Source organism: Triturus cristatus, chromosome 2_1 (genome assembly GCF_964204655.1).
Source record: "Triturus cristatus chromosome 2_1, aTriCri1.1, whole genome shotgun sequence".
NCBI classification, from domain to species: domain Eukaryota; kingdom Metazoa; phylum Chordata; class Amphibia; order Caudata; family Salamandridae; genus Triturus; species Triturus cristatus.
In genome coordinates, this window is record NC_140581.1 from 950,954,733 (window position 1) to 950,982,569 (window position 27,837).

At 43.3% G+C, this 27,837-nt stretch overlaps 1 protein-coding gene across 1 annotated transcript in view; it reads right to left on the bottom strand.

The window, feature by feature from the left end:
* The window catches only part of PTPRD (protein tyrosine phosphatase receptor type D), a 3,784,543-nt gene that overhangs the window by 2,645,910 nt on the left and 1,110,796 nt on the right, over positions 1-27,837 (bottom strand). Inside the window, exon 4 of the mRNA XM_085633482.1 lies at positions 18,776-18,840. The gene's annotated coding sequence lies outside the window, so the exon portion shown is untranslated. The remainder of the gene's footprint in view (positions 1-18,775; positions 18,841-27,837) is intronic.

A 27,837-nucleotide genomic window follows, 5' to 3' on the forward strand; every position in this document is an offset into this window, starting at 1 on the left:
ATAAGGCACATTTCTGTCCTTTCCATACGCTGGCACACTCTTGACTGCCTAGTGCCAATGCAGGCCCCATTGCACCCTGGTGCAAGGGTGCCTGTGTTGTAGGCAGGATTGTTTTTGGGCAGGAAGGGATACCTTCCAGCACAAAAACACTACTGAGAGAGTGAACAATAGTGCGTGCAAAGCAAGATGGCCACTGCACTATAATCGCCTCATCATACCTCCCAAACCAACAATATTTCTGCTGATAAGGGGACATTTTGGTGATCTTTGTTCAAGGGGAATGGCATCCCAATGTCTCCCTCATGTGATGGTGAGGTTTTTGACATATTTTATCCAGCGACATCGCCTGCGAGGGCTCTTCTGCACCCTCTCCTCTCTCTCTCTGCTCCTGCTTACAGCCTGTTTTGCTTAAGGAGTGTTGAGGAGGTGGGCTTTCAAGCTGTGACTGCTTTCCTTCTCACAGCTTATGGACTTCCCTCTTAAAGGGATTTTGACTAAGATTAATGCTTAGAGACACGTTTACCTTCACTTCCTAAAGGGGCTCTTCACTTCAATCAAAACTCATTACAATTGCCCTGTTTATAATATTTAGTTTCCAGAACTACTATTGAATTTCTTTTTTATATTTTCTCAAGAAAGATACCACAATACATGGGCTTTGGGCATATATATGAGCATTGCTGTGCTCATTTTTTTTGCCTTTTTGCTTTATTTTGCCTTTTTGAATCATTATGGGGTCATTACATTGCCGGTTGGATGAGCGTCCAACTCGCATCATGTCGGAAAGGGGACCACCCGACAAGGAGCCGGTGGTCCTGCTTCCCTAATTAGGATGCGACTGCCTTCATGTGCATATTTTCTATTGCGGCTTGTGCTGCGGGCTGCAGCACAAGCTGTAATAGTAAAATTACACTTTTTAAAAATACATGCACTGTGTGGTGGGCACCATCCGCATGGTGCCTGCCACACAGTTCATGGATGTTTGGTGGCACCACATAATACGATAATTGGACTGATACCTCAGATGTCTGGCGGATCGCCACCGACGAGCAGTCGGATGACCTTCTGCCTAACATTGTAATGGGGCCCTATATATATAGCTGGTGGTTTAATTGCTTTCACCATGGAAACAAAATCAACCCACCCTAACAAACGAAAACAAGGTGCCTCACCACCACCCATTAAATCCAAAGTTGTGGATTTGCAGAAAAAAAGATTCAATAAAATTATGGAAGAAATTCAGGCTATCAATATAAATAAGGATTCTATCTTTCAGACATCAAACACATTCAATGAGATATTGCCTCCCTTTCAATGAAGGTAGCAGCTAATGAGATCAGAATTTGTGATAATACTAAAACCATTTCAGGTATGACTTGACTTGTACAATCATCCCATTCAAACTGCACTACTTGACCTTAAAAACAGAAACCACCAATACAACGTGTGACTCTTTAATGTTCTTGAAAATATTAAAGAACAGAGCTGTTATTTCTTTTTGGAGTCTACATTACCTAAGCTGCTCAACCTCAAGTCTCCAGAGCAATTTGAAATGTATAAATCCCATCGAATTCCTTCTCATCCAAAACCTCATTAAACCAAACTGAGATATATTATCTTTAATCATCATCTTCTTCAAATCAGAAAAGGCTTAGAGAGAAATCCCAAATCTTTTTCTTGAAGGTAACTAGGTATTCATCCATCAAGATTTTGCAAATGAGACAGTGAAAATACATCGACAATTCTTAGACTAATGACCAAGATTGAGAGAAGCAGGATATAAGTATGGCCTTTTTGTCCCTTCTGTGATGGGTATTTGGAAAAATTATATCTCTAAGTATTTTTCTTCCCCTTCAGATGTGATGCAATTTTTAGACCAACATGATCCTATTGTCACGGAATCCCAACTTGCAGGTTCTGCTGTATAACTTCTATTCCCTGTTATATGTTATATGTTATATTGTCAATATGGAAGGTACATGCAGTGTGTTCAGTCTTGCCTTGTGCCTCCGTCTCTACAATTCCAGTTGATATGAGGTTTTGATATGTAACCTCCATTTATGTTGTCTGTCATGTTTGTCTTGTTTCGCATGGGCTACTTTCTTTACACTATCCCTTACTTTCTCATGTTTATTATCTCTTTTTCTATCCCTATGGATCATCTTCACCAACTGTCTGTTGTTTCTCTTACTGTTAAAGGTTTCACGGCTTCCAGTCAAGAGATGCAAAATTATAGAATATTTTAAAACGTTTAACACTGACATTGATTTTTACTGGAAACTCATGCTAATGATAAGATCTTACACTCCATGTCTAGCAAATGGGTAGGAGACATAGTTTCATCCCCTGCTATGGGGCGCAAAAATGAGGTGGCTATTCTTTTCTCTCATAAATCGCACGCACAACTATTGATCCACCATCATGATTCTGATGGTAGATATGTTCATGCCCAAATGTAAGTGGACAAAAATATTTTGAACCTTGTTAACATATACGCTCCCACACTAGCTGACCCTTAGTTTTGGAAAAATATTAGCACTGAAATGGTTAATTCGGATAATGTTCCCCTTAGTATGGGGGGAGATTTTAACCTTATTTGTGACCCATTATTAGACCGCTCCTCTACATTTAGTGTAAACCCATGAAATCATTCCACCTTTTGAAATATTTTGTTCCTACCACTGAACTGATAGCTGTTTGGACACTAGCACATCCAACTGATAAAGAATTTACTTTCTTTTCCAATGCACATTCCACTTTCTCTATGATTAATTACCTATTGTCCTCTCGCCACTCATATAAGATAATTACTGATCCTACTATAGAACCTATCACAATCTCTGACCATGCTTTAATCTCTTTTACTTTGACCCTAACAGATTCATGCTCTACTAAACACAGGTGGAAAATGAATTTATGCAGCACTCAAACCGTAATAAAGTAAAAGCATAACTCAAGAAAAATCTCAAGCTGATTTAGAATAATCTAGTACATTCTGATAAATACAATTATACCAACAAAACAAAAATCAAATAAGTAGAACTGAGTTGAAAATTAAAAATGTTTTAGTGGACGTAGTACCTAAAAACATTAATCACGGTTATCTGGTTGCAGTGGACCGGGCAAAAATCTATAGTACAGGTGACTGCAATGGAGAGCGGGTCAAATACGGAGACTAGGTCCCTCCCAGTGGAAAGTTTACCTTCTAAAATTTAGGACTCTTTTCAGACAAGAAGCACTAATTGATGGGGTCTTCGGCAGTCAGGCTGTAAGCTGGATTCAGAGAGGGCTCATCAACAGCATGTTGCTGAAGTCTTAGGCCTCGGTCGGGACGTCCCATTGGAAGCATGATTATGGTACGTGATATGAGCTGGTCCAAATCCGCATGCATTTGCAAGAAGACATGGGGCGGTCCTTTTCGGTGCAAGAAGTCTAGAACGAATGGTTTCCCACCTGGAGTCCAAATTTTACAATTTTGAGGTTGGAGGAGTATACTCTAACATCAGCCAATGGTCCAGAACCTGGGATGCACCTCTTCAGGGGTCACGATTCACTCCAGTAGAGGCCAGCAGCAGGTTCAGGCAGAACCTGTTGGTATTTGTCAGTTGGGCTTCAGCCGTAAAGGCTGCTGGAAACTTGTTAGATCCCTATAGCTCAAACAGGAGGTTAGCCAACTGCCCCTTGTAGTCACTCCTAGGGGCCGGAGTTCAATGCAGGTAAAGTCTTACTTAAGGCTTCAGACAGCAGTCCTTCTTCTGAGTATCTCTACGTCAAGCAGTGTTCTGATGAGAGGTTCTGATGGTCCCACCTGTGTTTGGGGAGGTGCCAGCTTGTGTTTGGGGATCACTACCTTTGTCTACCCTTAAAATGGTTCAGGTCAATTGTTCCCCTGGGTTTGCCTCCAATCTGTGTAGAGAAACAAAGGACAGGCTGGCCCAGGTATAAACTGTATTTCCTAGTGGCAGGACAGGCATCATTAGAAGCCAGGATGTGTGGTGGGCACAGCCCCCGGGCTACCATTTGAAGCTTAGGAATGGTTGAGGACAACCCCCTGGCCATCCTGCTCAGGAGAGGGATATCCTTCCCAACACTTAAGGCCCTTTTGTGCCCTGTCTGGAAGAAATACACATCACGCCACCGTAGAGACAGTAACCATAATATGATCCTGGACATTGGCAGAAAGTCACATTTGGTTTTGGTAGGAAAATGACAACTTTCTAAAGGTAAAAATAAAAAATGTTCGAAAGGAACTCATTTATCCAGACAATACAAGATACGCAAACTAAGCTAGTTTGCTCTGATTTAATCTCAATCAAAAATATCCATTTATGACCTCCAAATTGGGTCACGGTACACTTTACCTCAGATTATATATACAAACTAGTGTATTAGAATTCTTTAAAAAGCCAAACACAACAATTAGTCAAGATAGTACCTACTTCAGCCGAAGTAAGTGCAATTTATTCTACAGTTACAGTCTGTACCACAGATGTATTTCCATATACATAAAGCAGTTGGAAGGTTTGCATTAGTTGCACATTAGAAGTTATTTGTGAGTCCCATTGAAGTGACCATAACCTATCTTGGTGAGTACAATGTGAAAACATGTGAAAAAATCAGGGAAAACAGGTTATTGGTAAGGACGAGCTATACACAATGGATAATGAATCCTTCAGGCTTCCTCTTTAAATAGTCCCCAGAAACGCTGGCCTGAAGAGACCCCATATCGAGAGAGGGTCAAAACGTCGCCGACACTAAAATAAAGAGAGAGTCTGAGTATGGCATTCAGAAAGTATGATAGTCGCTTTCCCAAGATTTGACTCTATGGTTTAGTTTGTGAATGTCATGATCCAGAGGGTTCAATATGTACCAATAGATAGGATCCTGTGTGGCTACTGTCAGCTGTACACCTTTTATTGGACTTTCAGTTTTCTGTGCAATTTTAAGATAATCTGACAACAATCTTGATGAAGCTTTAAAGTGAAACCCTGCTCTTTAACAGATAATTTAAAACGACTAAATTATTTATTTAGCTTTAGGAAGAAATAAGTGGCCACTTTTGAATCCTAATGCTAACCATAGAAAAAATACTAAAAACATTTTTTTAAATATAGAAACTGTTGCTACAGACTTTATATAGCACAGCTGAAAGTAATAAATGACATTATACACATTTTAGTGGTGATCAATATATTTGCCTGTGATGGATGGAACACTGAGCACTGTATGTCAGTATCTCAATATGTTTCCTGCAGATTACAGAATACCTCTGCAGCTAGTGCATAACTGGTTAAACAACTTGAAGTATCCACCGTTGTGTCCTAGGTGTACATTTTGATTGATTGACTAATCACTGCCTTAGAGCACCAACCTTAATTTGTCAAGAGTTCTTCTGTCTTATTCCCTCTTAATTTTCCGCAACTTCTGATTTTTCCATGTCTTGTGCTAATTTCTCCTTTCTGTTCCCATTTTGACCAAATAGCTCCTGTTTAAATTACGTTTTATTCAAAATCCGAGCAGAATGGAATGGATCCAGGAGTGTTCACATTATGAATTAAAGTCATTCAGGAATGGCAGTTAGTAGCTAGTCAAGTCAAGTCAAATAAACTTTATTTGAAATCACATAGTGAATCATAAAAGCTACAATAATGTAACAATGTCTGAATTTAAAAGAATAAAAGATAAAAAGCATTCAGATAAAAACAGTTAGCAGCTAACTTTTAGCACTACAAAACAAACATTTATGTATATCACCTTCATTTATTTACCGGTGGACTAACTATTAACTGACACCCATGGGCTTAATAATGACTTTCGGATTTGTTGCTTTGGCCAGCATAAGAGGAATGCTGAGACTGCAGTCACTGCGCCCACGTCCTCATACTGCCACACTGAATGATTGAAGCATGCAGCTTCAAAACATGGACACTTGCCCTGCAGCCTTATAAATCAGCAGCATGGTGATTGGCTATATTGTGTATCACAGTGCTCTCAGTCAGTGTCTGTGACAGTTCTTGGCTTCAGTCTGCCAGGCAATCCCCATCGTCAGATGAAACAGCACCGGAATTGGTTGACGAGGCACTGGATGCAGCAATAGTGCCCGGTCAGCATGTCCCCTTCTCTTTGAAGAGAAAAGGAGTTTAATTAGGCATGTGTGGTGGACTTCTATATCCATCACACACGTACAATATATATTAAGCACCTTCTGTCACTCACGAATTATGCAAAAGATGGAGTAGAATGTAGTGCATTGCTCATTGACTGTCTTGTGAGAGTGTGACAAGACTAGTGTGCAGGGCTTAGGAATAGCGAGAAAATATGGCCTAACGGCTAGGGCGGTTGACCTCGGAGCTGGATAACTGGGTTCTAGTCTCGGCGAGGACGCTCAACATCCTGTGATCCTGGTCAAATCACTTAATCTCCCCATGCCTAACAAAAATGAATGTGTCCATCTGTAACGCAACTGGTGCTCATGTAAAGCGTTCTGATACCTGATACCTTCAGGTCAAGTATGTGCTGTATAAAGTGACACAAAAAATGCACTTGTAGAAATAAATAACTCCACCTTGGGATATTACGACATCCTGACAGGCATAAATCCAAAGTACCGAGCAGACCGCAAAGTGCGCTGCTTCAGGCACGGAGTCACACGGACCTCTAAACTTTAAAAAGCCTTGGAAAACGAAGTCTATGGATGATGCCCGGTGTCATAGAGGGTAGGCGTCGGTGCCGAGGCCCGTTCCTTGGTTGCCATGGGGAAGACGAGGTGTTGTGTCCACAAGGGGGCGACGTGTCGAGTTCAGGACAGGAGAAGATGGTGGTGAGGCGTCAGTTCCATTGAGGTGGTGCAATGGGAAGAATTCTCGAAGTCACCCTCATCAGTTATCAGTTCCTCGATAATGGGATGCAGGTTCTGGCAGCTTCGGTGTGAGTGCTGGCACCGGGAAGGCCGATAACTGCATTGTCAAGCGTTGAAGGTCGGTGCGTCCTGCACTTCACGACCGGTCCCACTGGCCTCTGTGCAGGTTGCGGCATCACGGCGGCATCGCTGCTGGCGTTAGAATTTCTTTTCTTGCTTCCTTCAAGTTTCTTCCAGCTCCCAAAAGCAGAAACAGCCTCCAAAGGCCCAAAACTGGAATAGGCCCCTCCTGGCAGGGCAGAACTCCCAGCAGCCGAGTTAAAGGGAGTTATGGTGAAGCCTTTGTGTCCCTGAGACTTCATAACAGGAGGCCGGCAAACACAAGCCCTTGGAGAATCTTCTTCAAGTACTCCTCCTTACAGCTCTCCATCTCTTCTCTTTGGCAAAAGATTCCTCTAGAGTCTAGAAGTGATGTAATTCTCTGAGGTTTAAGGTCCACTACATATACCCTATTTAGTCTTTGCTTATTTTGTGGCAAGGGTCTCTGAACTCAGTCCAAACAAGTTCTGTCCTCTCTAGTGCAGCATCACTACAGGAGGTGGTGACAGCATTGTGCTGAGGAGACACTGCCTATTCAGTTGTAAGTGAAACTCCTCCCACCACTCTAAATACAGCCAAGGTCTATTCAGCTCAGCTCCGAGTCACCCAGGAAAAGCAAGACAAACCTCAACACCCCTTGTGGCTGTTTACAGTGAATTCACATCCCCAGCCCCTGTCACTCCAGAACCAGAAAATCAATACACAAACAAGCAGAGGCACAACAAATGGTTAAATAAGAAAATGCCTACTTTCTAAAAGTGGCATTTTCAAAAACACATTTTAAAAACCATCTCCCTAAAAGATGTGTTATTAAATTCTGAGTTCAGAGAGCCTAAAATCCATAGCTCAATCTTATCCCAATGGAAATTTCTACTTGTAAGATGTTACAAAATAACTTCCATGTGAGCCTATGGAACAGATATCCTTTCAATAGTAAAAAACGAAATTGGCAGTATTTCACTATCAGGACATTTGACATACACCAGTAAATGTCCTTTCACATACACTGTACGTTGCCAATGGGGGTTATTTGGGCCTACCTGAGGGGTGTCTTACATGTAAGAAAAGGGAAGGTTAGGGCCTGCAAAGTGGGTGCACTTCCCAGGTTGACATAGCAGTAAAAACTGCATGCAGTGGCAGGTCTCAGCTACATTTGGTAAGCTATTTGTGTGGGTGACACAATCCGTGCTGCAGGCCCACTAGTAGTTTTTGATTTACAAGCCCCGGGCACACTCAGTGCACTTTACTAGGGGCCTACCAGTAAAACAAATAGGCCAATCATGGATAACCAATCATGATAACAATTTACACATGGAGCACTTGCACTTTGACACTGATCAGCAGTGGCAAATTGCTCAAAGCATCTAAGCCAGCATAAAACGAAATCCAGCACAGCATCAAAAATGCAGGAGGTAGAAGCAAAAAGTCAGGGGAGACCACATCAAGGATTCAAAGTCTAATACCCCTGGAGTGGGCCGGAGCCCGGGGATTGGTGTGTGAGGATCACCAGGGAGGGGGCGTGTCTGGGGACCGCTCCCTAAATTCTCTCTATTGTCCCATCCCGGGGATACTTATCAAAGGGGGCCAGGACCCCATCTCGACCCCGCATGCCAGAATTGAAAAGAAAGTGCTGTTGTGCTCCCCACAATAGTGGTGAGCCTAGCCTTCTCCCCATCTCCATGGTCACCACAACAACGCAGGAGATCCCTGGTCACAGAAGGGTAGACACTTCTGGCTCCCGCTGCAGCACACAGAGTCAGGAGGACAGACAGGGTTGGGCTCCCTGTGAGACCCCCAAGGTCTGCTGGCCGGTGGGGTGCCCAGGTGGGACCAGACACCCTCAGAGAAAAACAGGCCGCAAAGCCAAGCAGCAGAAAGAAAAAAAGCAGAAAGGCAACTGCTTTCCCTAGCACAGCAGGAGAGCCACTCCTTGATTATTCACTGCTCTAGGAGGAGTGCCACTCAATGCCCTCCGGAGCTTTACCATTTGGCACTGATTTTCCCCTTGTGGTGGCCCCAGGATGGTGGGTCCACCACCAACAATGCCCAAAAGAGTGTGGGAGAGCTTCAGGAGTGACACAGCCTACCCCAAAGGATTTAGGAGTACGAACTGTTAATTAGTTGTGACTCATTATTACCAACCCTGAATTTTCCCTGCATTTTCAAGCAGTTTCAAGGCCGAAGCATGTGCTTTGCAACTGGGAGTGCAGTGTTATCTATAGGCAAAGTCTGTGGCTGCATTTACCATGGCCTAAAGTGTTTTTTTTAAAGAGTACATGTTGAAAAGTGCCCTCTAGGGGCAAAGTCTCTTGTTACATATGCTGCCCTCTTTGGGCTCTTTTTATAATTGCATTTTCAATGCTTCAAATTTATGGAATGCACAAAGACCTATGAGAAAGGCATATTTTTTATTGTGAATACGTTATTGAAATAATGATTATGACAGGCACTCATGATCAAAGTACATAGGCTTTATTACCATTAATAAGTGCATTTATTCATGGTTATATTTGATTTTTGCATTTACTCCAAAGATGATGATAATTGGCATGTGGTTTGATGCTCCTGGACCTTTGACCAAGTCAATGTACTTACCTGATGTGGTGATATGACCCCTTCAGATGATCAGAGGTGATAATGCAATATCATCAAAAAGTATTTCCTGCTGCCTTATGTATATTTGTAAATTACTGCATAGTATTGAGTAGTGTGTGAGTAATAAATGTACTTTTACTTTTTCATAAGAAAAAGCACAGACTGCAGAATTACTTATTGAGTGCTACTATTGTGCGCCTGAGAATGGTAACTACTAACCCACACCACCTCCCTTGAATAGGCCTTGTACTGCCCTGCTACGCTACCGTGGGAGAGTCAAGTACAAAATTAGAGTGTTTAAGAAAGAATATGTGGAGCCATTATTTGTGCAGGCCATGCAAGTAATGGCCAATTTCCTTACACCAAACTTCTTTACTTCCAGCATATGACTCTGATTGTAATAAATGGAGTTCTCTCAGACTCCTTCCATATAAGCAGGGAAACCAGACAAAGATGCCCCTTATCATCCTTTTATTTGCCCTCGCCTTGAATGACAGGAGTCTCCCATGCGCAGCTCTCACATGTGTGCACATGTGTGTGCACACATGTTCATGTGTAACCAGAAAAGTGCCCCTTACCCTTGCTGCATTGCAGCGGCCTTATATTAAAAGGTGCACACTGGTGGTAAATATCTGTAGTCAAATTACCATGAGTTTACCTAGGGTGAGTCGTAGGACATGAGGCTCCCCGACAGTATAACATTGAAAATCAGGTGATGAAAAAGCAAAAAATCTAGTTTAGGTGGGCAGAACCCATCATTTCACAGTTGAAATAAGCCCATCTTTATAAGTACCGCTCGCATGAAGCTCCAGTCCACCGAATGGAAGCCCTTTTCAAAATCAAGTAGTAAGAGTGCACAAGGCTGCAGTATCTCTTGAGCTCAAGCCTGTGCAACTTGTAATCAACGTATGCAGTGCTGGGTGCTTCCGTTGGGCATGAACCTGTACTGGTCAGGCTGGACCAAGTTAGAGATCACCGGTCCAGAACTAGCAATGATGAGCTTCACGAGGATCATTATTTTTGTTTTATTGATGGATATAGGTTCATATGAGCTGTAGTGTGCTGAAGGCTAGTCGGATATAGGAATCACCACAACTGTGCTGCTTCTAACTCCTGTAAGAAATGGCTGGTTTGAGCTGCCTCTGTGTACATGGTAAGCAGGTGCGTGGAGAAGAGATCCCAGAATTTACTATAGTATTCCAAGGGTAATCTATTCAGTCCAGGAGTGTTCGCAGATTGAAGCCCAGATATGTCATCCTGTATTTCCTTCACTGTGATGGGTGCATCAAGATCCACTCAGCCTCAAAGGGAGAGCTGAGGGGTTGTTATACCTGCCAAAGGAGTTTTTCACAGTGGGGGTGAGGGCCGGTTGCCTATAGCACCCAAAAGAGTTCAGCAAATTTCCCCACTATCCCTACTGTGTCAGTTTGGAGGGCCTTCACCTGATCAAAGATGTTTGTGATTATCTTGGCAGCTGTTCTTTTTATGGCCAGCCAGTAGAGATGTTTACCTGAATTATCGCCAGTATGAGGGACTCAGAGGGGTTAGTTATGAGTTGGTGTTCCAATGTGGCAATACTATGCTGACAGGTATTGTTATTTGTCTTTTCAAGTTGCTTATGTAGCTCTTTCCTACCCCATGCATTGCAGCCTTCCCGCTTTGATGTAATCCTGTAGATCTGTAGCAAGGAGTTTTGTGCATCGCTCGTCTTGGAGAAAAAAAGGCATTGAGACACCACACAGGGCATCATGTGTGTACCTGATTACCAATCCAGAGCTGAACAGGGGAGTGATCTAATATACATTTAGGGAGGATGTCTACCTGGGTAACTTGTTGTACGTCAGTTGCAGGTATTAGTAAAAGGTCTATACATGAAAGTGTCTTGTGTGCCACAGACATATGTGTATAAGTTCTGCCAAGAGGTGCCAGATTGGCCAGATATCACACAGGCCTAGTGAATCCATCCACCCTTAAAGGTGTGTTTCACAGTGTGCCGTAGGGTTGCCGGTAGTATCTATTTCAGGGTGCAGTGTAGCATTAAAGTCTCCTCCTATGATAGTGGTGCCTAAGGGGAAGGCTGAGATCACCTCTGTGAGAGCTGTGTGTGTTTGAATGGACATGTGTGGGGGAATGTAGACACTAAATATGTTGTAGGGTCTACCCTCCAGTAGGGCCCTCCACTGCCACATATCTGCCCAGGGGGTCTGTGATCATAAGGGTAATTAATAGAGGGAAGGACTTGTGCAGAAGTATGGCCACACCTCTGGAACCTGTAGCAAATCCTGCATGGTAGACCCCATCATATCCAAATTTCCTCAGGAAGGGGCTGTATCAACCTCAAAGGTGTGTGTTCTTGCAACATTAGGATGGAGTTGTTTGGCGTAGCTGGGCACTGTTGTGCACTTAATGCAGTCTAGGAGTCTGTTTACGTTCCAGGTTAGGGCCGTATGGGCCATTGTAGGTTTAAATGTGTTGTGAGTCACGGGGTCCCTCCCTGACAGTATGGCCTAGCGGTGTGGGGGAAGGGCCGAGAAGCACTGGAGGAGAGCAGTTGCAGACCATCTATGCAAGAGGGGCATGTGTGTGTTTCAACAAGACAGTTGTAACAAAAAGAAGAAAAAGGAACAAGGGAGGTCCCAACCAATAACTAAAGTTCCCTCCCTCCCAATTACCCCTACCATTTCTTCCACCCTCTAAGCATCTGAAACCCTCAAAAGTGAAAATCTAACATTAAACTGAAAAGTGCAGACATTCTAAAGTGTTTGAGGTATTGCTGTTTGTTGCTAATCTGTGTAGAATGCACCAGCGCTGCTTGCATCTATTCAGGACTTATGGGTGGACTTCTTGGGTCACCAGCTTACTTGTCAGTAAGTCATTCATAGGGTCTGAGGCCTGGTCTGATCCTTCCTCAGCTGCCAGACTGCTCCCCAGCAATCCAAAAATGGCAGACTCCCTGCGCCATCAGGCCTTCACGTAGAATGAGTTTGGGGTACACGCAGAATGTCTGTGTGTCCTGCGTGATCTAGCACGCCACCATTGTGTAGATGCTTGAGGTTTAGGTTGTGTAGAGGTGCTTGTTCCCAGAGAAGTTCCAGTGTTGGTGGTGGAGCATCACAGTGGATGTTTTTCAATACCCCATGCTACCTCTGGGGGGTCGAAGGAGTGGGAGCGGCCATCATCCTGGGTTTCGCCGGGAACAGAAGCATAAATTGCAGGTTAAGGGCCATAAGGTTTTGCTTCACTTCATCGAAGTACTGACATTGGCTTTGTGTGTCTCTGGTGTAATTGAGAAAACCCATAATATAGGCGGCCTGAGAAGTTGGTGAACTGGCTTTAAGGGCCTCGAGAAGCATAGCGTCTCTGTCACAATAACTGAGAAACCTGGAAATCAGTGGGTGCGAGGGTGCCCCCGGCAGGGTGTGCTGGACCACAGATCTATGTGCCCCCTCTATCACAAACCTTTGTGACAAGGAGTCCTTAGGTACCTATAATTGCAGCCAGTCTCGCAGGAAGTCTGCAGGGTCTGATGATTCTGATCCTTCCGGGAAGTCCACAATCTCCAGGTTATGGCGTTTCAATCTTTTCTTCATGTCCTCAGCCTGTTTTTCAAGGGTGGCAGTGATAGACAAAAGGTTGGCCATGTTTGCCATGAGAGAAGGGAAGGTACATCGTCTTTCACAGTGGAAATCCTCTCTTCCGTGTTGCGCCAAATATTAGTAAACTTGGCCCTAAGTGACTACAGTGCCCGGGGCTGCTACTTTATCATCCGCAGCATTTCCTTCCACTTGGACTCCTTTTCACATCTATTCTGTTTCAAAAAATGTTACCGTCAAAATAATTCACTGTCCTAGATCCTTATTGAGACTCAGCCTATGACCTTGTCCTGCTTGAATAAAGTTCAGAATGTTTAAGATTTCAAAGGCAACTATCCTGAAAGGACAAACCTCTAGCAATCAAGTCCACTCATGGACTAGACTAATCCATGATCATATGTCCAATGAAAAAAAAAAAAGGAAATTCAGATAATTTTGGAAAAAGATATATTTTGTATTTGAATCCTGGTTATGATTTCTGCATCTGAATATTATTCAAAGGCCTTTTTCCTGTTGACAAATTACAATTTTTACCTACAATGCAAATCAGCATGTTTTCGTTTAACTTCCTCTGTCGCAATATATCTTGTATTTTGAAAGATAAACTCTCTAACACTTTGGAAGAGTAATTATCTTTTGTGATTTACTGTGCCTCATGAAATAATTGATATGATACATTTTGAATGAGGCCACTAGAAGCTGAAATGTCATTATATTTCTATAAGCATGCATTGATCTTCTGACTCAATGCAGCAGGCACAAGCCAGCCACTATGTGAAAGCCCCTCAAGCTGACAGTGGCAGGGCCAGGCTAGGAACCCAAAGCAGCTGTGGGAAAGTTTGTCAGACTAGCACCCATTTGGTGCAGAGCTAGCAAGCACAGCAAGTGAGCCAAACCCCTGAAAGGAGGGTTTGTGGGGGTTCTCCATCCAAGATAATTTAGGAAAATAGAGCAAAAATTGTGCATTTTACAACATATGTTTAATTATATATTCAATTATACTTGCTTTTAAAGCACAGTAATTGATGACCTTACAGTGCACTAGGATAATATATGGGGCTCTTAAATGATTCCCTTATTATCACCCTCCAACAGTGCCTCTCATCTTTCCATAGCCCTTTTCTCAAATGTATTTATGTTGTTTTATAGTGCCTCTCATACCAGTGTGATTATTCCAAACAAAGGTTCAGAGTATACAATTTCACAGTAAGTAAGAACAATTAATGAACTAAAATTTACAAGTATAACAATGCACACATTGAAATACCAAAGGATAGAAGAAAATGGAATAAAAGACCCTAATTGAAAAATATAATAATACAAAATTTATTCAGTGGAAAATATCACCAAGGCTCAGTATCGTAAGCTGGTACATATAACATATTACAATCATATACAGAACCAGACAGGTGGCGGACAAGGAGAAAGAAACATAGAGGGCAGAGTTTCAACCCTTTACATAAAACTCCGACAAACAAAGCAATGTGTCCTCCAATAATTGCGGCCACAGTAGCGTCGACGGCGTTTCGACCTTTGGCTTTAATCCATGGTCATCATCAGGGCATAAAATTAACTGAGCATCCCAAATGAACAGTATATGTATCAAATGGTTTCTATGTTGCTCTAAAATGAATTCAGCAACTAACCACCAAAGCAGGTGTAGACAATTAACAGTCTCGTGGGGCCAAAAAATCGAATTAATCCACTTCAAATTAAGCCTGTGTTGTTACCAGGCAGAAAGGGCGTGCAGCACAGCAAATTAATTACCGACTGGCAGGCTAGGAACCCAAAAAAGCTGTGGGAAAGTTTGTCAGACTAGCACCCATTTGGTGCATAGCTAGCAAGCACAGCAAGTGAGCCAAACCACTGAAAGGAGGGTTTGTGGGGGTTCTCCATCCAAGATAATTTAGGAAAATAGAGCAAAAATTGTGCATTTTACAACATATTTTTAATTATATATTCAATTATACTTGCTTTTAAAGCACAGTAATTGATGACCTTACAGTGCACTAGGATAATATATGGGGCTCTTAAATGATTCCCTTATTATCACCCTCCAACAGTGCCTCTCATCTTTCCATAGCCCTTTTCTCAAATGTATTTAATTTGTTTTATAGTGCCTCTCATACCAGTGTAGCGTGTTTGAGCAATTTACATCACAAACACACACAGACAATAAGTCATATATGTGTAAATCAGTGTATAGAAAATGTTACATGAAGCAAATGGTACTACAAGGTCTAGGATTCATGTCATCCATACTGGTAGACATTTTTTATTGTGTTTGGTTTGTAAAAGCACAAACTCAAGATTCAGGATGGAACTCCCTGGTTAAGGTTAGTTGTACTATAAAAGACTTTATTTCTACCCTAACAAACCATTTTTAGCAACATTAGGATAATGAAAGTCTGGGAAAAAACATAGCTCTCTAATCAGCACCATGTAGTTTGCATGCAGCTCAATGTGCTAGATTATGATTGTAATTTATGAGCTGCACAGTAACAAAAGGCTCTCTGTGACAAAAGCAGTAATCAACTGAGCTATGCAGATAAAATAATGTTCTGTGATCTGTGTGGCACATGTTCTTTTCAGCAGGCATATTAACCTTATGTGCTTTCTAAGATGAGTCAAAACTGCCTTTAGAGATAACTCTGATCACTCTCCAGCAGGTACATTAATCACTAGTGCTATCTTCACACATTTATTGTGGCATGAAAACTGCTGGAAATATAAGGATCCGGCTTCCTGCAACAAAACAGTTCCCACACCCTTCCAGTCTCCTGGGGAAACGCCCGATGCCCGGTCCGGCCAGTCCAGCCTGGGATTATGGATCATACTTCAGGCATGATTTCTTTGTTGTATCTGCTAGGGATGCTAAGTGCTTACGTTTCAGACCATGCAGTCCTCTGGCCCCCATAGGCACATTTCTGTTTTTTGCGTGTTTTTTTAAAATCAAGCAATGCTTAATTTGTACAGCTGGTTAAAGGTGGTAAGCATTTTTGGCTCCCAGGATTCCATCAAGATGGATTAAGCAAAAGATAGTAAAATACTCTAAAAAAGGGATAAAGCAGGGATAGAAAAGAAGAACCTGCCCAGGGCCCAAGCGAGATAGAGACAGGAGTTTTAGGGTGCTGGAGAAAAAAGACATTAGGTGGAATCAAAATTTGACAGCCTTGATATTTAGCAACCTCAAGATTATTTATATTTTCTTTAAAAATGTAATATTGTTACTAATAAATGTGTCTGATTATTGTGGCAGGTGCATACAAACCATAGAAAACATTTCAATTTGGCAAAACAGCACATGCATTTATATGATTTCATCACAACTAATAAGAGTCAGATGCATAGAGATTATTGAGACATGTATGACTTTTTCTCTATATATATAGGCCTATCTCATTCCTCTCTTTTCTTCGAATGCTGTAGAAAAACTTATTAACAAACAACTTGCAGCATTTATTGAGGCTAGAGATTTATTGCTTTGAACACAGTCGGGCTTCCACCCTTTGTTTAGCACAGAGTCTGCTCTGTTGTTTGCTTCTGTGTCAGATTCTGGACAGAAGTGACACAGCAGCATCATTGCTGCTGCATCTGAGTGCGACCTTCGATGCAGTATCACACAATCTTCTTATAAAGTGGTTGTGGAACTGCTGTGTCAGTCTCAAGGTCCTGTGGTGGCTGGCATCCTTTCTGCAGAACCATACTTTTCAGGTCCTGCTGAAGACTTTTTCATGTGAGGTCCTTTCACTGCAGCAGGGTGTGCCACAGGGCTCTTTTTTGAGCGCTACCTGGTTGAACTTCTATATGCGCCCCCTGTTGGATATCATCGAGTGGCACAATTTGACATCATACGACACTCCGATGATACTCAGTTAATCGCCAATCTTTCACAAAATTCGGCTGCAGCAGGACTGTCTCTGAGGACCAGCCTGTCCTGCCGTAGATGGCCCACTGGATGGACCTCACTTGCCTGAAATTAAATGCAGGCAAGACTGAGGTCCTCATCCTAGGAGGGCAGCCTTGCTATGGGCACCTGATTGGTATCCAGTATCTCTTGGTCCCGTCCCATTGCCTAAGCCTAAAGTAAAAAAAAATGGCATTCTCTTCGACACTGGCCTTAAGTTTGATAGCCACATCATTCTTTGGGATATTTAAATCCCTGAAGAAGATCATTGGTCTTCTGCCTGAGGCCACCAGGAAAACTGTCATCAAGGCATTAGTCATTTCTCATTACTGCAACATCTTATACCTGGGATTCTCTCAGGCCCGGCTGCTGAGACTTCAACGGGTTCAGAACTCAGCAGCTCAGCTGTTGCTGAATCTTTCCAGGCAAGCCTCAATGGGATCTGCACTACATAAATTTAATTGGCTACCAGTGAAGAAGTGTTTGTCTTTCAAAGCTCTTTGTTATTGATATAGGGCCTTTAATCAAACAGGTGCTGGTTACCTCCACCATTTTATTGAGCCCTATTTACCCTCGAGGGCTCCGAGGTCTTCTGGGGAACTCTTAGTGGAAGTCCCCACAGTAAGGAAAGTTTGAATTGGGGGCAGCTCTTTTAGCTTTTTGGTATCCAAGCTATGGATTTTTCTTCCACTTGAGCTGAGACAAAGACAGAACTTTTATTCTCAAAAAACTTTAAAATGTGGCTTTTTTGATAGTTTTTCCTACTTCTGTTAGTTTTTCTGTGTTTCCTCTTGTATGCTGGACCTCACCAGAGCTGGGGCACTTCTTTTGAAGTAGCCATAAACTTTATAAATGTTTTATTATTATTATTATTAAAAACTCGACCCAAAGGTATTGGAGCACTTTACATGAGAACCAGCTACCTCACACAAAGTCACATTAATTTCTGAGGCACAGGAAGAAGTGATTTGCCCAGAATCAGAGGAAATTGTCATGCAACACAACACAGCAAGTCAACTTGCTGCGCAGTGTGACAGGGAAAGATAAAGGAACGTGCTGTATCTACTAAGATATGACACATTCTTGCTCTCTCCCAGCTCTAGTGCACTGAGTGATGCTAACGCCAAAACCGTCACCCTTGCACCATAGTACAAAGGTGCCTGCATTACTGGCAGTATGGTTTTATTGCAGGAAGGGACACCTTTCTGCACACAAATAATCATTTGAGGCATTTTCCTATTTCTACATGTACAGCATTCTACAGCAACATAGAAATAAAGATATTTTGCCTCGTTATGCCCCTGTTGGAAAGGTGTACTATTTTGATGCAGTCCCAGGTTTACAACTCTTTGAAATCTGGAAGTGCGCCAGAATCCATGGGTGGATGCATGAGAATGTCCATGCTCCACCAATGGAACGCTTTCCCAGCGCAGAGTAATGCATAGTAACGCACAGCAAAGATTTGCTCTGGATTTACTAAACCACGTAGATTCACGCAAGGTGGCTTTGAGTGGCTACGTAAATCCCACTAAAGGGCTTGACGCAAAGCCAAAACAAGCCTATTGTAAATTGGAGGCACTAATTCCACAGTTCCAAAGTGGGCTGTTCTGGCTGTAACACCACATCCTCTCCCCAAGACTTTTAGACATTTACAATCTGTGTCAAGGTTCTCCTCGCAGCAACATATCACAAAGATAAAAGATAATGTTAAACATAACTTACTTAGTTGCACGCAGCAAAATCGATGACTGAAAGGACAAAAGAATAAAACTCCTCTTAGGATTCCCCTGCAAAGACAGCAAACCATAAAAACAGGCATTAGCCACAGTTCTGCTGAATCATCAAGAAACAAAAGTACGAAAAGTAGACGACGTTTAAAGTGGGACTAATAAACTCAGCTAAATATTATTCACCGTAGAAGACAACCCAGGCAAGAAACATATGTCAAGATTAAGAGTAGAGTGTTTTTTTCTGCAAAAGTAAAGTTGGTATACTTTGAAGAGCAGGGCACATGCTCCTTCAGAACTAGCAGCTTTCATACAATAGAATGATAAAACATAACTTCAAATCAGTAATACATAGAGGTTGCTTAAAATGCAGTTTGATTTGTAGCATGCTGTCTGAAAGGACATTAAAGTTCGACGAACTAGAAGTGGGCAACAAACAGTCGAACCACATCGATTACAATTTTAAGCACATGGCTCACCAAATGCACTGTTTATCAAGGGTTTTGCCCCGCTTTTGCGCCACGCAAGGTAACGCAGGGTAACGCAAAACCTATAATGAGATTTACCCCGTCGCGCAAGACCACCTTGCGTGGCCATGCGTGGGTTTGTAAATCTGGAGAAACGCAATGGAGCTCAACTCGCTGCCTTGCATTACTCTGCCGTAGGCAGGCGTTCCATGGATGGAGCGTGGGTGTTCCCATGCATACACCCACGGATTATGAAGCATTCCCTCCACTAATACTGTTAGACCTGGGAATGCATCAGAAGCCTATGCCTTTCAAGGGGATGAGCAATGAGGAGAAATTGCTTTATTTCTCCTCATTTGTTCCTCTTTCAGCATTTTGCAGCACTCATAGAAAGAGGTAAAAGCCTCAGAGGACTGATCTAATACAGGAATCCTACCTGTGACACAGGAACCCTTGCACCATGGTGCAATGGTACCAGCGTTGGCGCTCCTGCCTTCTATATTTCATGCATCACAGCATGGTGTCTTGCTACATTGCGTTGCATGAAAAAATTATAAATAAAGGGTCATTTCTCCAAAGAGAACAGTAAAGTGCTGTTACATGATGTCTTTTAGCACAACACAATTGCCTTAGGCCAGTTACTTCAGTACCAGAAAGAGCCTAGAGGGAAGTACTTACATATTTGATTCAATTCTTATTATTTTTTATTTGTTTGATGTGACATTCTGAAGTTTTTTAGTCGTTTTTTAACTCAACACACCTTTTTTAAATTAATAAGATACTGTCTTGCATTAATCAATGCAACTATTTTAAATAATGGTTTCAATACTGTACCTAAACGTTATGTTTGGCCAATCAAAATACGATATGTTTAAAAGCCAATATTGATTTGAGATATCCTTTTCTCTAGTAAAGCCCCAAAATGTATCAGTGAAAATTAATTATGAGCCAAAATTTCAAGCACCTTGTTAGAGTTCCCCCTCGATGTTCTTGGAAGGCTCGATTTGTAAATTTGTGTTGGTGGTTGTAGTGGTGGGTGCCAGTAGTAATTGTTATGGACAATAACTTAGGGCTCCATTTAGAGTTCGGCAGATGGTATATTGCATCACAAATGTGACGGATAACCCATCTGCCTTATTACAAGTGCCATTGGCTATAATCGGATTGTATCACAGCAGACTGGACATCTGTTACATTTGTGACGGAGTATCCTATCTGCCAAACTCTAAATCAGGGCCTTAGTTTTCAGCCATCAGATTTTGTACTAGAGGAGAAGTGAGAGACAGGAAAGGGGCGAAATGGTGCAAAGAGCAACAATGAATGAAAAAGGGACTGCAAGAGTGAGATAAAGAGGCAAGAAGTATAAGGTGGTGGAAGAAAGAGGCATGAGGTGGAATCAAGAATAGAGAGCCTTAGTATTCCGCAACCTTGGCATTCAGAAGCCTCCTTGCAGTGAGTTCTTCTAAATAACTTCAGATTGATGCACTAATTTTTAGGTGAATTAAGCACTGATTCAGTGAAAATAGATTTTTGAGTGAGTTTATTATAATCATGGTGGTATCTGTAAGTTGCCTCAGAGTGCCCGAAATTCAGCATGGAAATATATGCATAAGTCACATTCATTTCTGGTTGATACCTGTTTTTGACAACCATGCATCAATATATTCGCCTGAGAACCTGCATGAGTGCTGTTAGGAAATTAAAGACATTTAAAAAGAGATATTTTCTCTTTATCAGTGTGAGAAATTGGGTTGCTGGTTGTCTGGGGTGTGAGCCCTGGTCAGGCAACAGCCACAAACCCTTACAGGGTGAACTACAAAAAGCCCTTAAATTAACATGTGCGTAACGCTTGGTAGATTGGCACAAAAAGCAGTCAGGCTTTACTTAGAGTCAATGTGTAAAGTATTTATGCAGTACACTAACAGTAATAAAGTGAAAACATAACACAAGCAAAATCCCACACCAATTTAGAAAAATAGAGACTATGTTAATAAATTATTTGAAACCAAAATGACAAAAATCCAATTAGTGGAACCGGAGTTATGAATTTTAAAAGTTTTTAGGAAAACCTAGCACCTAAAAGATCAAAGCGCCAACCATGTCCATAGTCATGTGTGAGCAGATCCCAGCTGAAAAATATGACTGACCATGATGGAGTGTGGCTCGGATATACGATGTGGATTGGTCTTACCTTTGGACTTAGAACATTTCCTGAGAAAATGTATTGAGACAGTAGAGGTTAGCGGGTCAAGGCTGCAGGAGTTGTCTGAGGAGGGGCTGTCATCGTCAGATAGCCTTGGGGCAATGCTTCAGTGAAAATTTCCATGTTCGGACTTAATCTCTGAAATGGAAGCCTAAAAACTCCAGCGGGATACGGTTGGGGGTGTAGCTGAAGACAGTTCCACGAGGCTGTAAACCCCTTTGTGGAAGGACTGCTGAAAAGGATTTTCTGCCGCAGAGAAGAATGAGCCTCGAAGACAATCCGACCAGCACCTCAGATGGATTGAAGAGCAGGTTGGTCCTGGTGTCCGCCTGGTCCTCAGAGCAGTTCTTAGCTAAAAATGTTCGAGGTCCCCACTTTTGGATTTGGCTATCAGGTCACCTTCAGCACCAGTCCCAAGGGTCCAGGACTGGTGGTGCAACACTTGGAGGGTCAAGACCCATTCATTCTGGGTTCAGGCGTAGGACCAAGGTGAAGGGGACCTTTTGTGCCCCTGAGGATCAGATCAGGAGGCCAGCAAACTAGCCCTTTAGAGTCACTCTGGTGGTCCTGGGTTCAAATTGCAAGTCAAGTCCTTCTTTTCCAGGCAAGAGGGCAGCAGGGTAGAAATACAGTAAATCAGCGAGGCAGCAGCAGGTCAGCAGTCCAGCAGAGTGGCAGTCCTTTCAGCAGCACAGCAGTCTTTCTTCCTGGTAGAGTGTAGGAGAGTAGGATCTGCACTTATGTTGTCCCCATTTTTTTTCTGATGTATACACTGGTTTCTGGCTATAGTCTGGCTGGGTCCCTGCTAATCAGGGCCCCAGTCTCTCTGTTCTCTCTAAACGACTTTCTGTGCATATTAGATGCACTAGTGATTGGATACTGTGGTACCTTATGAGCCCCTAGTATATGGTACCTTAGGTACCTAGGGCATAGGCACTTCACAGGCCTACCAGGGGCTGCAGCATGTATTATGCCACCCCAGGGAAGCCTTCTCAATCTGACACCACAGGCCTGCTACTGCAGCCTGTGTGAGGTAGTGTTAGGACTCCTCACTGAGATATAGGTTTCTATATCTCACCATACACACACATATAAACCTATCAGCCACCCCTATGGCAGGCCCTATCAATCCTGAGGGCAGGGTGCTTGGTTTACAATGTGAGGAGGTGCCTCTGCCTGAGCAGGGCCCCTCTGCAGCTACCAGAGTCTATTCTCTATGGCTGTTTGTGGATGCGGTTAAACCATATACTCTTAAGTGCATTAAAATGCTAACTTTGGAATGACTGCATCAAAACATGTCGTGTTTGGTGTCAAACAACTTGGAAACATACCCCCACATCAGTCCATCATGTGGGAGCATGATCCCACCCTTCTAGAGGGGATGACATGTAAAACGACAGAAATCCTATAGAGCCCTGGCATCACAAAATGGATGCCACCAGCACAGACACTGGGCTGCCCTCCTGCTGCTCACTGAAACTCGCAGTGGAGAAAGCCCAACAAAAGGCATCCTGTCACAGGGAGGTGTCACCACCTTCCAGACAGGATTTAGTGTATTGGAGCTGGGTGGGTGCACTCCTAGAGTGCTTTGAAGTCCTGCACTGGGGGAGCAGTAGGCTCCTCTGTGCATATGCCAGCTCAAACCGGTTCAGGGGCTACCTGTCCCTGCTCTGGTGCGAAACTGGACAAAGGGAAGTGGGTGTAACCACCCCCTCCCCTGACCCTCCTAGAGGAGTGGTCATAGATTTAGTCCCTCCCCTATCTTCACTATAAGATAGCAAACTTTGCCATTGCAAAACAGATAACCCTGGATGACACTCTACAAAGAAGAATCCTGGCCCTTCGATGTTCCACTACCTTTGGAAGACAGAAGAATCTCCCTTGGAGTCAAGGAGTGACTCCCCTGCTTGGCTGGCACCAAAAACCTTAAACAACGGTTGCAAACTTTCCCGCTCCCGCCGGAGTTCAAAGTACCTGCAGCCCCGGGCATGGATTTCCTGATTTCTCGACGGCCCTTGTGAGTCCCCAGCAGAGCTGTGGCGAGTGGACCCCACGAGTGACGAGGAACAGCAGTACCCGGGGACCGTGCACTATTGTCGAGTGCAAACCCTTCACGACGTTCTACGAACTAGTGCATTGGACCATTTGTGGCCCAATCCTCCAGCAGGTCTTGCAGCGAAAATCAGAGGCCTACCCCATCCCGAGTGACCGTGGGCTCCTGTGAAGCTTTTCCTGAAGAGGCGTCTTTGCGATCCCTTTCCTGTTGGCTGGTGGGTCCACCGAAGACTTTCTTATCAACTCAAAGGGCTCTTCTGGTTTCTCAAGGCCTGCCCTCACTTACCCTTCCTGGGTGAGTCCCTCAGACCTTGCTGGTCTGCACCATTGACTTTCTTCACTCCACACAAGACTTGCAGTTGCCAAGGCTTGTTGGCTTCAATCCGGTTGCCGATGCTGCCATCGGCTGTAGACGTTATGGGACACTCCGAACCCAGCTGCTGGTCATCGTCGATCCCTCCTGAACCTCGTGAGCGAAGAGTCAAAACACCATCGACGACCTGAAATCACCCGACATCCGTGGTCAGCCATCTTCCTGGTCACCGGTCACTGACAAGTGACTTTGAACACTGTTCCTACAATTTTCAGGTCGTCTCCATCTTGAATCCACCCTTGGATTCCACCTGACACTTCTTCAGTCGACGCAAGCAGCAAGTCTTCTTTGGTCTCCATAGAAAACAGCGACACGACGCGACCCGACACCAAAAGACACCTATGCACCCAGGTCCCTGTGTGAGGTAACTCGTGCACTCCGGTGCCCTAGTGTGTGTTGGCCCTCGAAGTACTTACCTTGTAAGTGTCTTGCTAGTATACTTCCTCGAAGTACCCTAAAACTTTAAAAATCAAACCGTGACTTGCACCATTATAATCAATAGGGAACCCGCGGCTGTGTTCACACATTGCACGCGTCTCCCGTTGGCCTGTTACTTACCTGCTAACACTAAAGTAGTGAAGCCCCAGCGATTCCCCAGGCCCAAGGCCTTGTCATTTTGCAAGTCAACATTCTTATACAATTTTTTTAGTATATGGTCTGGTACGCCCCTAGGGCTCCAGCCATATTTGTGCTTAACTTATTGAGAAACGTTGAATTTTGAATGTGTATCTGGCTTCTAATCTCATAAAGAGATTAGTAGAGTGTGTCTAGTAATAAATACATGTATATTTGATATATATACCTGTGTGGTGTCCTTTCATTTGGTAATTCAAGAGATTATAAGGTAAAACAAGCTGCTTTACATTCCTCTGAGACTCCACAGCTACCACTAGAATAGCTTTCTTTAAAAGGTTGTCTTAAACCTATCTACCATAAGAGTCGAATTGGACTGGTGCAAGGTGGCCACTATAACTAGCAACCAGCATATGCCAGGCCAACTTCTCACATAGAGTATCCACAGGTCCAAAAGTGAACTGAAGAGTTGGTGTCTGAGACCTCATTTTTAGGTCTTGCCTACGCAGTGCGCAAGCGCTGCTTAGGAGGGACCTCTTGGAATCGCTTTGTACTTTCTTGAAAACTCGTGCATGTTTTGCACTGTTTCCAATGAGTACTCGTGCATGCAGACCGTTTGCCTTGCAGGATCGAGCAGTGGCGCCATCTGTTAGCAATTATCGTGCTTGCCGCTGCTCGCTCCCGCAAGGCAAACGCTCTGCATGCACGAGTACTTTAACATTCGTGGCCTCGGGACCGCGCTCGTCTTTCATTTTTCTTACTTGAGGCCATTGAAACACTTCGACTGCTATTACGCATGGTAACCAGTAGATGGCATTTGTCCCGTAACATGTTCCACCGGCTGCTCACTGCAAATTGTCAAGAGCTTTAAGCCAGAGTTACAGCTGCCGAGGGGCGCCTTTAAGCAGTCATTCATTTCTGTAGCGGAAACTGAATGATAGGTCTCATGGCATTCCTAAAAGTGGCAGGGCACGCACCAACCAGAGAAATTCTGTGTCCCCATTGTGTTTTTACATTGAGTTTCAAACATGTCATGTGTCAGCCTAAAAATCGTAAAGGCACAAATGCGCGCCCTCTCAGAAAGATGGTGTCAAAGCCGTGAACCTGCTTTGAACAATGACAATTTCAATGCACCTTACGGTACGCACCCAGCCAGTCGCCTCGATCCATTCTGCTTTTATTTTACATTTCCTCAGGTCTTTTATACAGGTACTTTCCTTCCAATGGGGCCCTCTGCAGGAGCGCATGAAATGCCCGACTCGTCTGTGACGCAAATGGTGCTTCATATAAAGCGCTCTGATACCTTCCGGGTCGAGTTCGCGCTATATAAAACTCCTCAAAGGAAAAAAAGACAAGCATTGGCATAGCTAATAGGTCTCACTTTTGGGACCTGCTGCATAACTAAATACTTATAAGGTCCCAAAGGTGAGACCTATTGGCTATGCCAATGCTTGTTATACCCTGGTGTCCTCCTGCTGGAAGGTTTTCGACACTTCTAGACAGTGGTTTTTAGTGCATTACATTTCCGGACTTCTCTGCCCTGGCTTCAAGGCGACTGCAGTAACAATATGGAGGTCATAGGTTCTTTGTGTGAAGGGAGATCAGTCCCTATTCTGTGGTGAGTGGGGCTGACCTCAGCTCCACCCCATCCTGTCAGCAGATGGCCCATTGAGGTACACCTAATCCCTCTGCTGTTTGACTGTCTGGGTAGAATTCACAAAGTCTAACTGTCAGTTACATCCAGTCATTTGACCCTGGCCAGGCTGCAGTCACAAAGGACCAAGGGCAGAAAAATGCGAACTTTCTAAAAGTAAAACCACCGAAGGAGCTTGGCCCATTGAACTGGAGGCAGGAAGGGCTGTAATACTTAACAATGAACAAAGGGGAGATACCTGACTCCTTTTGAATTTAGCTAAATTCCTTTGCAGCTGCAATTAAACCAAAACCTTGTAGCATTTCATTTTCAAGGCCTGAGTATATGGTGTATCATACTATAAGGGGAGTGACCACAAGCACTTTAGCACTGGTTAGCAGTGGTAAAGTGCACAGGGTCCCATGGCCAAAAAGAACAAGTTGAGGAGAGGCAAAACATTTGGGACAAGACCTCCTTAAGGCTGACAGGCCTAACAATAATTTTCATGAAAATTTGTACCTTTCTTCCACCTCTTATAAGCAGCGGAAGCAAATATGTTTGCGCCATTTGCCGTACATGTTGGACCTCTACACCTATAAAATTCAGTTGCAAAAGTAGAAGCGCAGTTATGTGCAGCAGCAGCATTCTAGCTATTTGTCACAGGTTGTTTTCTTCTCATTTACACTGTGGTTTCCTAGTCAAACCTCTTACTTTCTGATGGGAGAGCATACAGGTCACTCTTGATGTCATTTAAGAATGTGACTGTGGATGATGTACATGTGCAGCAGACTTTACACCTGAATATGTAACAATGCCACATTTCAAACTGGATTTGTGAATTATCTATCAGTTTTGAATGACACTGTGTACTTAATTGAATCTGATTTATAGATGGAAAAAGTAATGTTCTTAAATGAGATAGTATCAGTTTTAAATGATAGGACACTTTCATTTTGAAAGGACTTGATTCTCTTTTTCTGTGGTGTCAGATTTGTGGTGATGATCTTCTGGGAATAAGAGTAATCAAAGAGGGAGAGAAAGAGAGAGAGACATTTCTATATTTAACACAATGGGGCTGATTTTGATGTCGGTCAGAGTTGCCTCAGAACAACACCGTTTTGGTGTGGGAACCGCCCGACCATATGTCGGCGGTTCCGAACATCTCATTATAATACAACCGCACATTTGCCTTTGTGTCAGCCACAACAAGTAAAGGTACTGTTTTTGAATCTGTCTTCACTGTAGCTGACCCCGCACTGACTCGGTCAACTGTATTTGTTAGACTTTTATTTTGCAAAGCAACTATTTTTACAGTATTGTATTGTGGATTTTTGTCGTATTTGGTTTAGATAAAGATTAATTATTTTTCTAAACTGGTGTGGTGTCCATTTCTAGTGTTTTCACTGTATTATTGTATATGTGTACACAAATGATTTAAACACTGCCTCTGAGATAAGCCTGTCTGCTTGTGCAAAGCTACCAAGGGGGTGAGCAGGGGTTATTTTAGAAGTGTAACCCCCTTACCCGGACTAGGAAGAAGGGTCGCTGCTTGGGCAAAGGTACCTACCTCTGCCAACTAGAGACCCCCATTTCTAACAAGAGGGATATGTACTGTTGTACTGCCAGCCTTTATAAATACAGACTGCATCATACATGCAGTTTAAACATGGTGGTCTAGGGCATGGGAAAATGTGCAGTTATGGAAATTGCATCACGTAGATACCATTACACGCATAGTAGCATCAGTTAAAGC